At 44.7% G+C, this 15,124-nt stretch overlaps 1 protein-coding gene across 1 annotated transcript in view; it reads right to left on the bottom strand.

Moving 5' to 3' along the window:
- Positions 1-15,124, bottom strand: part of STIMATE (STIM activating enhancer) — a 67,070-nt gene that overhangs the window by 51,327 nt on the left and 619 nt on the right. The window lies entirely within an intron of this gene.

The following is a 15,124-nucleotide window of genomic DNA, read 5'->3' as shown; positions in this document are numbered from 1 at the left end:
AGTTACTTGTTCAAGTGGTCTACCTTCCTAAGCAGGCTATGGACTCTTAGAGAACAGGAATCAAGTTTCCTAACTTCTCTCACAGCTTTGCTATGTTAGTTTTGTACCACTGTGTCACAAATTACCACAAAACTTCAATGGCCTAAAGAAGTAAACATTTACTATTGGCTGCGTAGTTCTGGCTTGTGTTCTCTTGCAAGGCTGCAGCCAATCTGTCAGCCAGGGCTGCATCACCGGAAGTCTGGACTGGGGCTGGAGGATGCGCTTCTCAGAAGGCTCACACAGGGCTGGGGGCTGGGGTCCTTAGGTCCTCACCACGTGGGTCTCTTCACAGGACTGCCTGAATGTCCTCAAGACATGACGGCTGGCTTTCCCCAGAGCAAGGGACCCAGCAGGGAGCAAGCAAGCAAGTACCCTCAAGATGCAAGCTGCAGTCTTCATAATAACCTGATCTCGGAAGCCATGTGGCTTCACTTCTAGCACATTCTACTGGTCTCATAAACTAACCTTGACACGTGGAAAGGGACTATACAAGGGTGTGAACATCATGAGTGGGGATGACTGGGGTCCATCATGGAGGCGACCTGCCAACATTTGTCATTCTAAGTTCTCAGGACATTTTTACTGGATGTGGCATGGATGCATCTTTCAAGGGGGAACTTGAAGCTGCTGCTTTGCTTTCAAATTCAGTCTTGGCTGACACGCTCATGCTCTCTGCTGACCTACTTGGCTAACGCCTCTTCAAGGCAGGCAAAAAGAACAAGGCACTAGAAGTAGTCACTACAGTGTTTCTGTCCACTCCGAAAGGAGATTTCCTTTCCCCTATTCTATTTCAACAACCAAAAAAGTTATTTGAAGCTAAATTTGGTTTCTCATTCCCCCGAACAAGGGGTATCCTATCAGTGCAATGAGGAGTCTGCTAACAAGGGCAGTTTGGACAAAAATGATGCCACGGAGGGGTATGAAGAAGGGCTTAGGACCTGGCACTTAGAGTCGGCCACAGCAGTGCATGGGAGGATGGAGAGAGGCATCATAAACAGGAGACGCCGCGAGCAGCTGATTTCCCAGCATGGCTTCTAGGAGCCTAAAACCACATTCCTGCACTGCTTCTCACTGTAGCGGTGGCAAGTAGTTTTCAACTAAGGAAGGCAACTCAATTTCTTCCAAACGTCTGTAACTTGTTACTATCCCACTTAACTCATGACATGGTAACTAAAGATGTCAAAACTTACAAAGGGGCCAAGGAGCTGAGCTGGAATGGTCATTACCAGGTTTGGAGCCACCTACTTTGAGGAAGGATCAAAGTGCTTTCATCCAATTTTTAAATCTGCTTTCATTTATAAAAGGTATTTCTCACCGGCTATAGAATCCTAGATTAACAGGCTTTTACTTTAAGGACTTTAAAGATGTTGTTCCATTGTCTTCAGGCTTGAATAGCTTGACAAAAAGTCCAAATTAGTTCTTGTGTTGATTTCTCTGTATATAATGTCTTCTTTTCCTCTGATTGCTTTTACAATTTTCTTTTTATCATCTGTTTTTCAACAGTTTGATTACGATATGGCTTAGTGTGATTTTCTTTGCGTTTATCTTGCCTGGGGTTCATCAAGCTTCTTAGATATGAGTTTATAATTTTCATCAACTTCGGAAAATGTTCAGTCATTATTTCTTCTAACATTTTTCTGCCTTTTCCTCCCCTGCCTCTTTAGGAAATCCAATTACACGTTAGACCTTTGATATTTTCCTATGGGTCACTAAGGCTCTGTTCCTTTGTTTTTTTTTTTAAGACTTTCTTCTCTCTGTGCTTCAATTTATAAAGCTCTGTTGCTATGTTTTCACATACGCTATTCTTTCATAGTTTAATTTTTGGTTTATAAGTTCATGAATTTTTCAGAAATTGTATTTTCAGTTCTAGAAGTTCCATTTGCTTTGCTCCATTGTGCTTATTTTTCTTTAAAACTTCAGCATATTTTTAACTGTTTTTCAGTCCTTTCTTGGTGATTCTAAAATCTCTGTAATTTCTTGGTCTATTAATATTAGCTGATTCTTCTTCTGACTATAGGCCACAATTTCCTGCTTCTTTATCTAACCTGTCTAGAAATTGTTGATTGGGGCTATACATCATGATTGTTAGTTACATTGTTAAGTGTTTAAATTTTGTCTGCCTTTAGTGAGCACTTATTTGGGCAAGCAGTGAACTCTGTAGAGCAGCTTGATCATTTCAAGGCTTTTTTTCCCTTTCTCTTCTAAAACAATTCTGAGGTAAAATTTACATAACAAAAATGTACTTATATTATGCATAGAGTTCAGTGAGTTTTGGGAAATGTGTATGCTGATGTAACCCTACTACAATCAAGATACAGTAATTTCCATCACCCAAAAAGTTGTTTTTTGCTTTTTGTTTTTTTGAGACAGAGTCTCACTCTGCTGCCCATGCTGGAAGGCAGTGGCGAAATCTTGGCTCACTGCAACCTCTGCTTCCCGAGTTCAAGCGATTCTCCTGCCTCAGCCTCCCGAGTAGCTGGGACTACAGGCGCCCGCCACCACGCCCAGCTAATTTTTATATTTTTAGTAGGGACAGGGTTTCACCATGTTGGCCAGGCTGGTCTCAAACTTCTGACCTCAAGTGATCCACCCGCCACAGCCTCCCAAAGTGCTGGGATTACAGGCGTGACCTACCGCGCCCACCCAAAAAGTCCTTTTGCAGTCAGTCCCATTCCTACTACCCCAAGGAAACCACTAATCTGCTTTCTGTCACTATAGATTAGAATTCCCTTTTCTAGAATTTCATATAAATGGAGTCATTCAGTATGTATTCCTTTTATCTGGCTTCTTTTGCTCAGCATACTCAACCATGAGATTCAATCATGTTGTTGCATGTATCAATAGTTTGTTCCTTTTTAGCTGCTGACATTTATTCCACTATGTGGACATACTACAATTTGTTTATCCATTCATGTGTTGTTGAACATTTGAACTGTTCCTAGTTTGGGGCAATTACAAACGAAAGTGCTATAAATATTCATGCACACATCCTTCTATGGCCATGTGTTTTCTTTTCTCTTGGGTAAATCTCGGGGGGTGAAACTGCTGAGTTGTATGGTACATTTCATTTTCTTTATAAGAAACTTTCAAACAATTTTACAAAGTGGTTGTACCATTTTGCATTTTTATCAGCAATGCATAGGAGTTCCAGAGTTCATATTCTCTTCTAATCTTGGTATTGTTCATCAATTTTAATTTTAGCCATTCTTGTCTTGTGGGTATGTATTGGTATCTCATCAGTATTTTAATTTGCATTTTCCTGATGAGTAATGATATTGAGCATCTTTTCATGTGCTCATTGGCCATTTGTATATCTTTTCTGGAGAAATGTCTTCAGATCCTTTGCCAATTTTTAAATTGCATTTTTTTTTCTGAGTTCTAAGAATTCTCTACATATTCTGGTTATAAGCACCTGGTCAGATAGTCATATTTGCAAGTATTTTCTCCCAGTCTGTGACCTATTTCCATTTAATTTTTGTACATGGTTTCAAGGCTTGTTTTTAAACTTTGTACTCTTTTCTCTAGAGCTAGATGAAACCTAATATTAAGGCTTGATGACTCTTTTGAGGGGTCTACGGATGTCCCAGGTGTTCAACAATGTCTCTCTGCTCTATCTGGAAAGAACTCAAATGTCTCTCCATCCTGGACGTAGTTCCACTTACAGTTCTCCAGCAGTGGTTCTTCAATTTGCTTCTTGAGTTTCACCCTACACAACAGATCTGTTCATAAAAAGTCTTGAGGAGACCCCTAAGCTAAGGTGGAGAGCTTTCCTTCTGCATAGCTCTTTTTCCTCTGTACTATCCCCTGCAAATTCCAACTGCATTGGCCTCCTCAGATGTGTCTTCTCAATGCAGCGAGACTGCTGGGCTTCGCTTGGGTTCCTCCTCGCTGCTCTGAGATCTGGAAACTGCCTCCAGCAGAATGTTGGCAGGAAGACCATAGGGCTCACCTCATTACTTCTTTTCCCTTAGGCTCACTGTCTTGATGCCTGCTGTCTGATATTTGCAAAGTTGCTTTATATATTTTGGCCTGTTTTCTGGTTGCTTACAGAAGATGGGCAAGTTCTCTATCTGTTACTCCTTCATTGGCAAAAGCCTCCTCATCCTTTAGCACAGGCTCAAATGTTAAATTTATCCACATAGGAAAGATTCCTCTGGCTTCCAGGACAAGGCCCATGGACTCCAATCTCAAAATGAAAAGCCTTTGGCTTCTTCCCAGTCTGTCTATCATGCCTAGAAAAAAGATTTCAGTGAGGCTCTCAGTCAAAAAAATCAAGCAGGTTAGGGACAGTGGGGACCAAATGGTGTTTAAGACCTCCACATGCAGAGGACAGGAACATGCAGAGGTCAGAGAAGCAGCATTGTGTGTCAAGCAGCACACGTGTATGCTGCACATGGCAGCAGGCAAGCAGAATGGCAGGGGGTGCAAGGCCCCAGCCCTGCAGTGAGGCCCACTGGGTTTGAATTCCAGTTCTGCCACACAGTGATTGTCACATACTTAGACAGCGGCCTTAACCTCTCAGTGCCTGTTTTCCCAGGTGTAAAGTAAGATGATATGAGTACTCATCTCATAGGAATAATATGAAAAGTAAATGAGTTGACATACGTGAAGCACTTACAAGACTTGACACGTAATGAGTACTCTACACATGTGACTCAGTTTCGTCACCAGAGAGTTACCAGATCAAAAACTGGCTGGAGGACCTTCACTCTGTATTTGTGGCTCCCTTCCAAATGGGGGAGGCTTTCCAAGAAAGACTGAAACCAGATCTTATATTTACATTGTCTCAAAATATCTCCCTGTAAATCAGTTATTAATTACAAAGGGAAAAACTGTAACTTCACAGTGGAGAGAGCTGGAGGAGAGACCGTACCCCAGTTATCAACGAAACCTTCACCAACACTAGAATCAACTGACACCAGGCACCTCGGGTTACGAGGCACTCAGTAGGCCATGGCATCACATATGCAGGCAGTAGCCTGCCAAAACCATGTAACCTGAATGTAATCATGAGAAAATATCAGACAAACCCAATCTGGGACATTTAACAGAATCACTGGCCTATACTTCTCAAACGTGTCAAGGCTAGGAAGGACAAAGAAAGGCTAAAGAACAATTCCAGACTAAAGGAGACTAAAGCAATGTGGCAATTAAATGTCAAGTGTGCCTCTGGACCAGGAAAAAAAAAGCGATGACAGTATTCAGGCAATTGATGAAACGTGAACAGGGACTGTGGATTGTTAATAACATATTAATGTTAAATTTACTCAATTTTGATCATTATACTGTGGTTACATAAAAGAACACCTGTGTCCTTAGAAAATGCATGCTGAAGTACTTAGTAGTTAGAAAAGAAAATAATCCCAGCCTCCTTCCGCCTCCCAAGATCTCACTGCTCAGGAGCAAACTTGGACTGGAGGAGCACTTCGCCACAGCATCATCAGGTGGCACTGTGTGCCAGCACAGCCTGGCTGGTGGACCGGACCCAGGCACAGGCAGAGGCCTATTCTGTACCACACAGACTGGATGTTTGTGGCACAGGAAAAGCTGGGAAAAGGAGGATGGGGGCAGTAGGCTCAGGAGCCTGGCTGTCCTGCAAGACACAAGTATGCTGCCTTAGACCTACACTAAGAAGGACCACACAGGGCACCACAGCAGCTACAGCCAGTGAGAACAAGCACCAAGCAGCTCCCTGGTAGGGCTCAGCAGTTCACAAATGCTTTGAGACAGTGCCTCTCCTACCCACCACCCGTCTCCCTGCCCTTATGCCTCATATCGCCCCAGACCAAACTTCATCCATCACCACATCCACACTAGCCTGGCCTGAGGACCTCCGTGACTGGGAGAATGAGATTTCACTATAAAACAGCTGCATCCAGGATAAGGTCCTGTCCGTAGCAGCAACATTCCAACCCAGCTCATGGTGACACTATGGCATGTGTGCTGGACATTTTCCTGAAGGTTTTTACCTATTTAGAATATTAGTAGATGATTTATTTAAACACACTGGGAAAAAATTCAATATGTAATCTGCTAAATGGATTAATAGGCAATTTAGCATCCCTGTTTGCTCTAACTTCATATAACAGAATCAGTTTTTTTTTTTTTTTTTTTTTTTTGCCAGTAATTGATGGGGTTTCTCAAAGAAATCTGAAGGCAGAATAAAGCTAGGGCTCTTGACAGGAAAAAAACACTTGAATCTCCCTACACTATGTCTTTAGGACCGTAACACATGTCCCTCATCTCCAGCCTCTCACGTGCTTCTGAACCCCCTTTTTGCTCCAGGGCCTGGACTGAGGGTCAGGGCATAATGGAATAGCAGACTTGTAACATACAATGGGCTGCCTCAGACACCCCCAAGGCCAAGCCCTGGCAAGTGAAGAGTAGCCAGGTCAGTAACATGCTTGCTTAAATGTGCTCTGAGCAAGCCTCCCCGACATATTCCACTGCTCCCCATGTGAAGACGGGATGCACATAAACTGAGTACAGAAAGCCCTGCTCGATGTAACCACCTGCAGATATTTTTGCCCAAAACTCTGTACCCAAATAGAAAGCTGCTCTAATGATCCAATGCTGCACACTGCACAGGGCTCTGGGTAAAAGGACGTGGCATGCACCATGTGGCTGTGTTTCAACTATTCCTATAGGACAGTGTCATGCTTACGTCATTTAAATGCACTGTTACTACCTCATGCCTCTATGTCATTTCATACTGTTAAATGAAGATGTCTTCTAACAAAATGGAAAAGCCCACGAAGAACACAGATGAGCTGAAGAGGCCTGGAAAAGCCCATGGACTAGACAAAAGCCTGGCAGAGGAAGCATTTTAAGTAAGATGAATGTATGAAAAAGCAGAGTTGGCCCTGTATGTGTCCTGACTTACTCTGCATACAAGAAATAAAGAAAAAGCATGAAAGTTGTTGATGCCCATCAATGGTTGGTGACCGGAAAAACCATGAATACACAATATCACGTCTTTAAAAGAAGTTTTAAAGCCAAGAAAAACACTGGTGGGGTATCCCCAGCCTCTCCCTCCTTTCTCGTGCCACCCCACCCAATGTCCGCACCATGAAACCTGCCCTCAGTGTGCTGAGCTCACCAGCCTCTGCCTCCTCCTCCCCAAGATGGCTTGAGTGGAACCTGCTTATGGCACAAAATGCCCCTTAGAATGAAGAGGGCACACTAAACCAGAAGATGCAGCAGGAGGGCATGTGATGCTCAGATGGGGCTGTAGTAAGTCAACGGAGAAGGCTTCTCACAGGCACTAAGGCGACTTCGATGCATGACAATCCTGCCGTAGTAGGTACAGAATTTTTAGAATGTACCAACAACTGAACTACTGTCAGAGATGTTCTGTAGCAAAGCCCAACCCCTCCAAGCCTGCAACCGTGCTCAGTGGGCGACGGTGGTTCCCAGGGCTTGCCTAAGCTGGCGATCTGTGCCCACACCTCGAGAGCTGCTTACAATCCAGGCTGAAAGTATCTCTACCTTCTCCACATCTGTGTGGACTATGGCAGACAATCCATAAAAGCTAGTTAACAACAAGGAGAGGCTTTGTTACTATCCAAATGGAAGGTCTGCACAACCACACTGCCTAGCTCTACCACTTACTGGCTGTGTGACTTTGAGTGGGTTACTTAATCTCTCTGTGACTCAATCTCCTCATCTATAAGACGGAGATACTATCAGTCCCTACTTCTTAGGCTGTGTGAGGACTAAATGCCCAAGCCTGGGCGAGCACGGCATGTCTGTCCACATCACCGTCTAGCTCAGAAGGCACTACCAAGAGGATGGGGGCCAGGCGGTTACTGGGTCCCTGTTTCTTCTTCTGTGACCCCAAAGATAAACAGTCTATGTTTCTCAGGGGCTGCCACATGAGATGTAAACCTGCTTTAAAAGAAAGGTTCTCAAGGAAATAATACAAATGGAGCATGCAGTACATGCAGACCCTGACTTGACACCCAATAATTTAATTCATCCTCTTTAAATGCACCCGTAAAAGAGGCCTGAAATGGAATAAGGCTCTCTGGAAAACCTCTGAATACACTGCCTCTTTTTTCTGAGACCCTCTGCCTCTACCCTCTCCAGCGCTGGTCTCTTCTACCTGAACTTTTGCTCTTACCACCCGCTCCGTGTTGAGAGCCCTTAGCCTGGTGCTTAGGTGGAGCTTCCTCAGGGACACTTCCTCGAGTCCCCAGGCGGAACCCCTCATTCCCCCTCTCCAGTGTGTTCAAGCTTCTACAATCCTCTTCATGCTATAATGGAATTGCCTGCCCGCCTGCCCACAGCCTGTTCCAGCTGTGAGCCCCTCAAGGACTGGGGACCAGTCTCAGCTTTTCGTCAAGGAAACATCCAATAGTGGGCTTGGCACCAAAGTACTTAAGAGATCCTGATAGTCCACTGTTCTTATACTTTGGAAACAACACACTGACCTTCTAATCTGTTCTTCTAGAGCAAATATGAGTTTGCTGAGGAATTCACAAACTGAACCGATGCAATGGTTCTTAAACAGGGGCGATTTGGCCCCCAGGGGACAGTTGGCAATGTCGGGAGACATTTTTGGTTGTCACAATGAGAGATTCTACTGGCATTTAGTGGGTAGAGGCGGGATGGGCATGCTGTTAAATGCCTTGCAATGCACAGGAGAGCCTCCCGCAAGAAAGAATTATCTCATCCAAAGTGCCAACAGTGCCAGGCTGAAAAACTCTGGATTCAATGGATAGCTTCCCTAGCAGTGGAGTAATCTAAAAGAGACTCACCAACTGCTTCTATGCATACACGAGGAAAAGGATAATTCTTCTGGGTAAACCTCAAGATTATTAACGACCTTCCTTATAGTCATATGGCAACCAACAGGGAAACGAACTCCATGAAACTCAGCAGGTAACCTGAAGCCACCCAGAGCCCTGCAGACCCTTCCTCACCAGCGAGTAAAGGGACTCCATGCTCCCTGCTTCTGCTACTCTGGGGTAGGGCGGGGGTGCCTCCGCCTCAGATGCTAGACCTCAGCCTTGGGGTGGAATCACCACCCTCTGCCCAGCCAAGGAAAATCTTCACAAAGGCCCAGAAAAGCAGACCTAGGGTGTGACTCATGTATGCATGAAATGATTGATGAGTCATTTCAAATTTGTATTTTTAATGTTATCAACAGTCATAAAACAATAATGCTTTAAATAAAATTACTTAAATAAAAATAATTATCAAGAAAAAAAATCAGAATTGTTCAGATAGAAAAAAAATGAGGTGAAGTGGCCACAGATACAGAGTAATCAGACAGTGCACCTGTGTGGAAAGAGGGGTGGAAAAAGCAGGCAGGCAACAGAGGAAGTGGCTCAGGGTGTCTGGGGTCCCAGGGACCCGGCTTACATTTCAGTTCTGCACTTACTAACCAGGAGCCCTTGTACAAGACACTTCACCTGCTCACTGACCGCTTCTGTACAGGGTTCCTGTGAGGGGGTTGGCATGCTGGGAACTCAGTGAAGAGCAGGCTGCAGGAAAGAGGCCGGCTCCAGGGGCCAGCACCACCACCTACTACCATGGGCCCTGGGCAAAGAAAAGCCAGCGACTTGAAGCAGGTTCATCACCTGGAAGTGGGGCAGCCCCAGGCACCCACTGCCCTCTCTCTCAGAGCCCACATGAGGGCCCTGCCGGTAAAAACACAAGAAAGGTTAGGTCAAGGAAGATTATTTTGGCCATGAAAGCCACCTGGTTTTGGCACATGCTAATCTGGATTCACACTCACTGGGCTGGCTGGGCTAAAGTTGCTTTTCTTTCTTTCTTTTTTTTTTTTTTCACTGCCATGCACTCTGTGAAGAGGGCTAAAGGTAAAGACATTGTACAAACAAGAAAGAAAGGGAAATGTTTAACCTAATTCAGAAAATAAGTTACTTAAGCACTTGTGAAACATTCTTCAGCCCAACTCATGAATACACTGTAATAACAAGGATGAAGACACACCCCCAAAAAGGGCCTAACATGTGCCTGACACCAACCCAGCTTCCTCAAATACATTCTTTCTCATCTCCATAGCCCCAGAAAAGACAGATTATTATCCACATGTTACTGGGGAGAAAACTGAAGCTTTGAGAAATGCAGAAGTTGCTCAGGGGCACCACATGGCAGAGCAAAGCAGACATGGATGCTGGGTCAGGCTGGATCCAGAGCCAGGGATCCCGTTATTTTTAACCACTTGTAAAACCCCTTCAACAAATCTTCATGTTTGTGCAAATATACTAACTGCAAAAGACTTTAAACAGGTATTAAAGCAGCGGAAGCATGAGAGGCCCCAACAGGGCAACATGCGGCCAACAGAGGTATTCAAAAGTTTAAAAAAATGCATTTGGTAAGTTATTCTACAACTCAGATTGTCCCCTAATTCAGACAACTTCCTCTTGTCCTGATTTTATTCGAAATTAATGAAGTTACATGATAAATCAAGCAGCAGATCGCCATTATGGATAAATGCTACCAAATAAATAAACATTTAGAAAACTTGAAAACTTTCTAAAAATGAAACCTCTGAGCCAGCCAGCATGCTAACATTGGCCACAACACCAGCCTGGCATGAAAAAAGGGGTGTTCTTCCTTTGCCCGTGCTGGCACTCCAGAGGGAGGGAAGGACAGCGACATTGATTGAGTTTGTGCTGGGTTCCAGACCCAAAGACAGGTGCCTTCACTCGTGAGCTCCAGCTCCAATTCAGCTGTCACTGTATTCTGTTATTTTACCAGGAGGAGGTGATCACTGAGTGAAAGGCTACTGGGAAACAGAGTATTCACATGATCTCAAAGTATTATCACTGCAGAGATCCCTTATTAATTGCCCAGGGGAAGATCCCTTATTAATTGCTCCCTTTACAAGGGAGAGACTGAGAGGTCTTCCATCCACCATCACCAAGTCATCAACCTTATTAACACTAATAGTGGGGCAGCGTGATGTCACATGCCTCCTGGTGGAATGTACATGAAACATACAGCGCCGCTTATGGAGTGTTCTTGCCATAAAACAGGGTATCTGAATCTAATAACTGCTCCAGACCAAACTCAGGAAAACAGGGGTCGGTGAAACAATTCAAACACCACAAGGAAACACCCAGACAACTCCAGAATGTGGGGCACTCCACATAACAAGCAGCCAGGACTCTTCAAAAAGCCAGAAACATTTAAAAAAAAAAAAGTGTGCATGTATGTGTAGGAGGAGGTTCTTCTAGAAATGAAAGTGACTGAAAACATAACCAAACACAACGTGTGGACCTTGATTAGATCTCAGCTTTTAAAAACTCCAGCTATAAAAGACTTGTGACATTTGGGGAAATGTGACTATGGACTGGGTATGAGATGATATCATGGAGTTATTACTAATTCTCTTAAGTGTGATGATGAAATTGTGGTTATGTGGGAGATTGTCCTTATTTTGGGGAGACTTAGCTGAAGTATTTAGCAGTAAAGTGTGATGCTGGTCGCAACTTACCTTCAAATGGCTCAGCCAAAAAAAAAAAAAAAGCATAAAGAGATAAAGCAAATGTGACAAAATGTGAACAAGTGCTAAATCTAGGTAGAGGGCAGACAGATGTTCAGTGTATTATTTTTCATCTTTTCTATGTTTGACATTTTTAGAGATAAAAACCAGGATGGGGTGGGGATAGGTGATCATAGGGAAGGTTGTGCCAACACAAGTCTGTTCACGCAGAGCACATAGGGAGGCCAGTTTACCATGGAGAAAACCCCAGAAACTCTCATTTAAGATATCAAAGCTGAGTGGACTGGTTTGTGATTTTACTTTGGATTGCAGGAAAAAAGTTATCACTTCTCAGTGTCAGCAGTGTTTTTGTAAAACATGGACACACTTCTCCCAGCTGGCTAGCCCCCATATCTACAACAAAAATAGGCAGGCAGATTTATCCAAGCTCTCAAAAGGCTTGTTTTATTAAAAACCAATTCTGTCTACACTTCAGCCCAGAACCCTGACTGTGCACGGTGAGGGAGGCTTGAGTTTGCTTTGCATTCACATGTCCTGAGAGTAAACACCCCCAAATGCCAACACACACACTGGCCAACACGACCTTTGGCTGACAGCTGGGTGGCCACCCTGCACTGGAACAGTTTGCTGAGCTCTAGGACTGCTCAGCTCTGTTCTGCTGAGACCCTAGCTGAGCAACTTTGTCAAGTCACAGACTATAGACAAAACCACCAAAATGAGGAATTGCTTGGCAGGCCGACTATGACAAAGCCCCCTCGTTTAAAGTGTTTCTTTCTATGCAGATACCTAGTAGACACTTCAGAAAACTCTAAGTGGAAAGTATCTTCAGAAGCTTGACTCTGAGTATGTTCATCTTTCCTTGCGTACACAGGGTACCTTAGCTGGAGCCTCTAGGAAGCCCACCAACTCAACAAGGCAGTGCTGACACTGGGACATGTGTGTGGGTGGTGCCTGTAACAGTCTGTGTTTATGCAGCTTGAAGAATGGGCTACCATGTATGACCTGGCATATACGTTCTCAACTGCCTGGACCGAGAGGGTCTATAAACCCTACATAGCAAAGCAAGAAGTCTATCAAAGCACCAGAATGATAAATTCTTGCAGAACCAGAATCCTCCCCAGAGACATTAATATATATAAGTAATCTTCCTTCAGGACAAACCTCCCCAGATTAAAAACAAGAAAACAAACAAAAACAAACAAAAAAAAACAAGGCAACGTGTAAGTGGAGAAAAGAGTGATTTTTCTGGATAGAAAAAGGAACATAAAGACAGTGGTCTGAGGGGTCACTGAAATCAGGGAGGTGAAGTAAGGAAAATTACCTCACAGCTTATCTGCAAAGAAGTGGGTTCATTCTACAGTCAGAGCTGGTCCAACAGGAAACACCAGTGTTGGCCATCAGGACTGGGGAAGCGTTCCAGAAGAGAGGCAGCAAGCCCATTGCCTTGAGGGCCATGGGTACTCAGAAGGGAAAAGACTGTGATCTCAAAAACAGCCCCTCAAAGGATAGCGGCTGTTTAAACTGCTCAGAACAGACTGGTTGGTATTTAAAATGTTTGAAGATAACAGAACCGAGGAAGGATGGAGTGGCCTCACCTTAACACACACTAAAACTTCCCTCCCTCAGGGCTGCGAGGGGGACCCTCGTCAGGGGAGCCTGGCCTTCAACAGACGCCCCTCCTGGCAGCTCCGCCAGACTGAGAAGGAGGGAGGACTAAAAGCCCAGGACAAAGCCAAATGGCTCGCAGATGTACTTTCTTAAGGCTACCTTGATCTCTTTCCTCTCCCACCTTAGAGATTCCTTCCTCTTCCCAGTAGTTCAAGAAGGAAAAGCCTTGCAGTTCTATTTCAACAGGACCAAGAAATCTGAGAGATAAGAAGGGCCCCACCCTGACTGCATCCCAGTCAGTGGGCTTCTCCTTGTCCAGCTCCCAGAGTGCCATTGCCCTGGCCTGCTCTGTCTGCTTCTAGGTAGGGGGAGGAGGCTCTTGCTCTCACCTCCATTTCTGTGTCAGAGCAGACATAGCTCTAGCCTTTCTAGCTCTTCTCCCCATCACTCCTACCCACATCACCCCAGGACCCACCAGCCATTTCCACAAACTCTGTCCACGTCAAGCCTCACAGTGAACAAGAGACTGCTTTCTAGTCCAATCTCTGCACGCAGAAAGTACCAACCACAGTGGGATTTGCACATGTGCTCACGCTGAAGATTAAGTAAAGAAGTGAGTATGTCCCTGAAGACTCCACTCAGAACACATTCAACCCGACACACTTCTCAGCTGCGAGCAACTCTGCCCTGTCATCGTCACATTTCCTTCTTTGAATCACAAGTGTTAAACCCTAGGGGATAAGCCGGGCCATCAGCATCAATCAAACCTATGGAAACAGCCAGAGCTAGGCTAAGAAACCTCAGGTTAGGGAGCAAAATAAAAATTTAACCTACAGTTCCTTCAGAGAGAAAGGAAGGCTGTCTGGAGGACAGAGAAGTAGGAGGGGTAGGAAGATCCACTCACCATGTCTTTAAAACACACACACGTACAGTACATGCGCCCAAGTCAGCAGCGGATTTTGGCTAAGTTGTCACAAATTATTACTGTGGGAACAAGTGGGTATTTGTTTAGCAGAGAAAAAGCAAGGCAAGTTGGGACTAAAAAGGAAAGAAAAAGTGGCAAACATAGAGAGTTGGGCACTTTTAAGACTTATCAAGGACAGGCCACCAGAAGAACGCTGTATCCATGATCAGAGCCTCTTCAGGGTTACTTAAAGCATGAGAGAATTCACTCAAAGAAACCCCAAGTTATAAACAAGCAAGGTGGCCACTCCAGCAACTGGACCCTACAAGACAAAGGCACACAGCTGCAAGATCCCTCCTGAGTACCCCAAAGCATACTTTCTGCAGGAACTCTCCACTCTGTCCACACAAGCACAGTGGGGAAGTTTTGAGAACAAGTCATTTTTGGAATTAATGACTCTGCACAGATAGTTATAACCTTTCCTTCCCCCTAAAACGCAGTCACAAGGGCACTCCTAGGCTTAAATGCCGAGCAAAACTTCTTGTTACTTTAATAAGGGAAGGAGGTACACGATGAAAAACAGAAGCCCCCCCCCTCCCCAAATAGCACACATGACAACAGGGTGGGGGCTTCCTTCTCTATTCAGCCACTAGGGTGCCCAAGTTTAATGGAAAAGGAAACTTAAAATATAAAGAATAAAAGTGGAAAAGGAATAGCCAGGGGAAGCTATAGATGCGGCTTATTAGGAAAGCTTGGGACAGAGATGGAACAGGTGGGCCTGTTCCGGAAGAAATGAGAGGAAGGGGATCTGGGGAAGAAGGCAGACTGGGTGGGTCCTACCCTGACAAAAGGGAAACTAAAGCTAAGGAAGAAAGGCCACGGAGAGGGAGGCGGGTACTGGGAAACGGAAGGCATGGCCCTAACACTCCAGGTGTTGAGAGGGATGCAAAGTAGCAGGATTTAAATGTGAACGGAGAAGGTAAATCCCTGAAGAGTGAAAGGGCAGAAAAGAGCTCAGCATCGCACTGGAGATTGAGGGATGTGGGTTCTAAGCACGAAGAGCCCCTGAGAAGGGGCGGACAAGGGGATGTCAC

The sequence above is a fragment of the Pongo abelii genome, chromosome 2, assembly GCF_028885655.2.
Source record: "Pongo abelii isolate AG06213 chromosome 2, NHGRI_mPonAbe1-v2.0_pri, whole genome shotgun sequence".
NCBI classification, from domain to species: Eukaryota; Metazoa; Chordata; class Mammalia; order Primates; family Hominidae; genus Pongo; species Pongo abelii.
The sequence above is the reverse complement of the archived record's forward strand: the minus strand, read 5'-3'. Positions and strand labels throughout refer to the sequence as shown.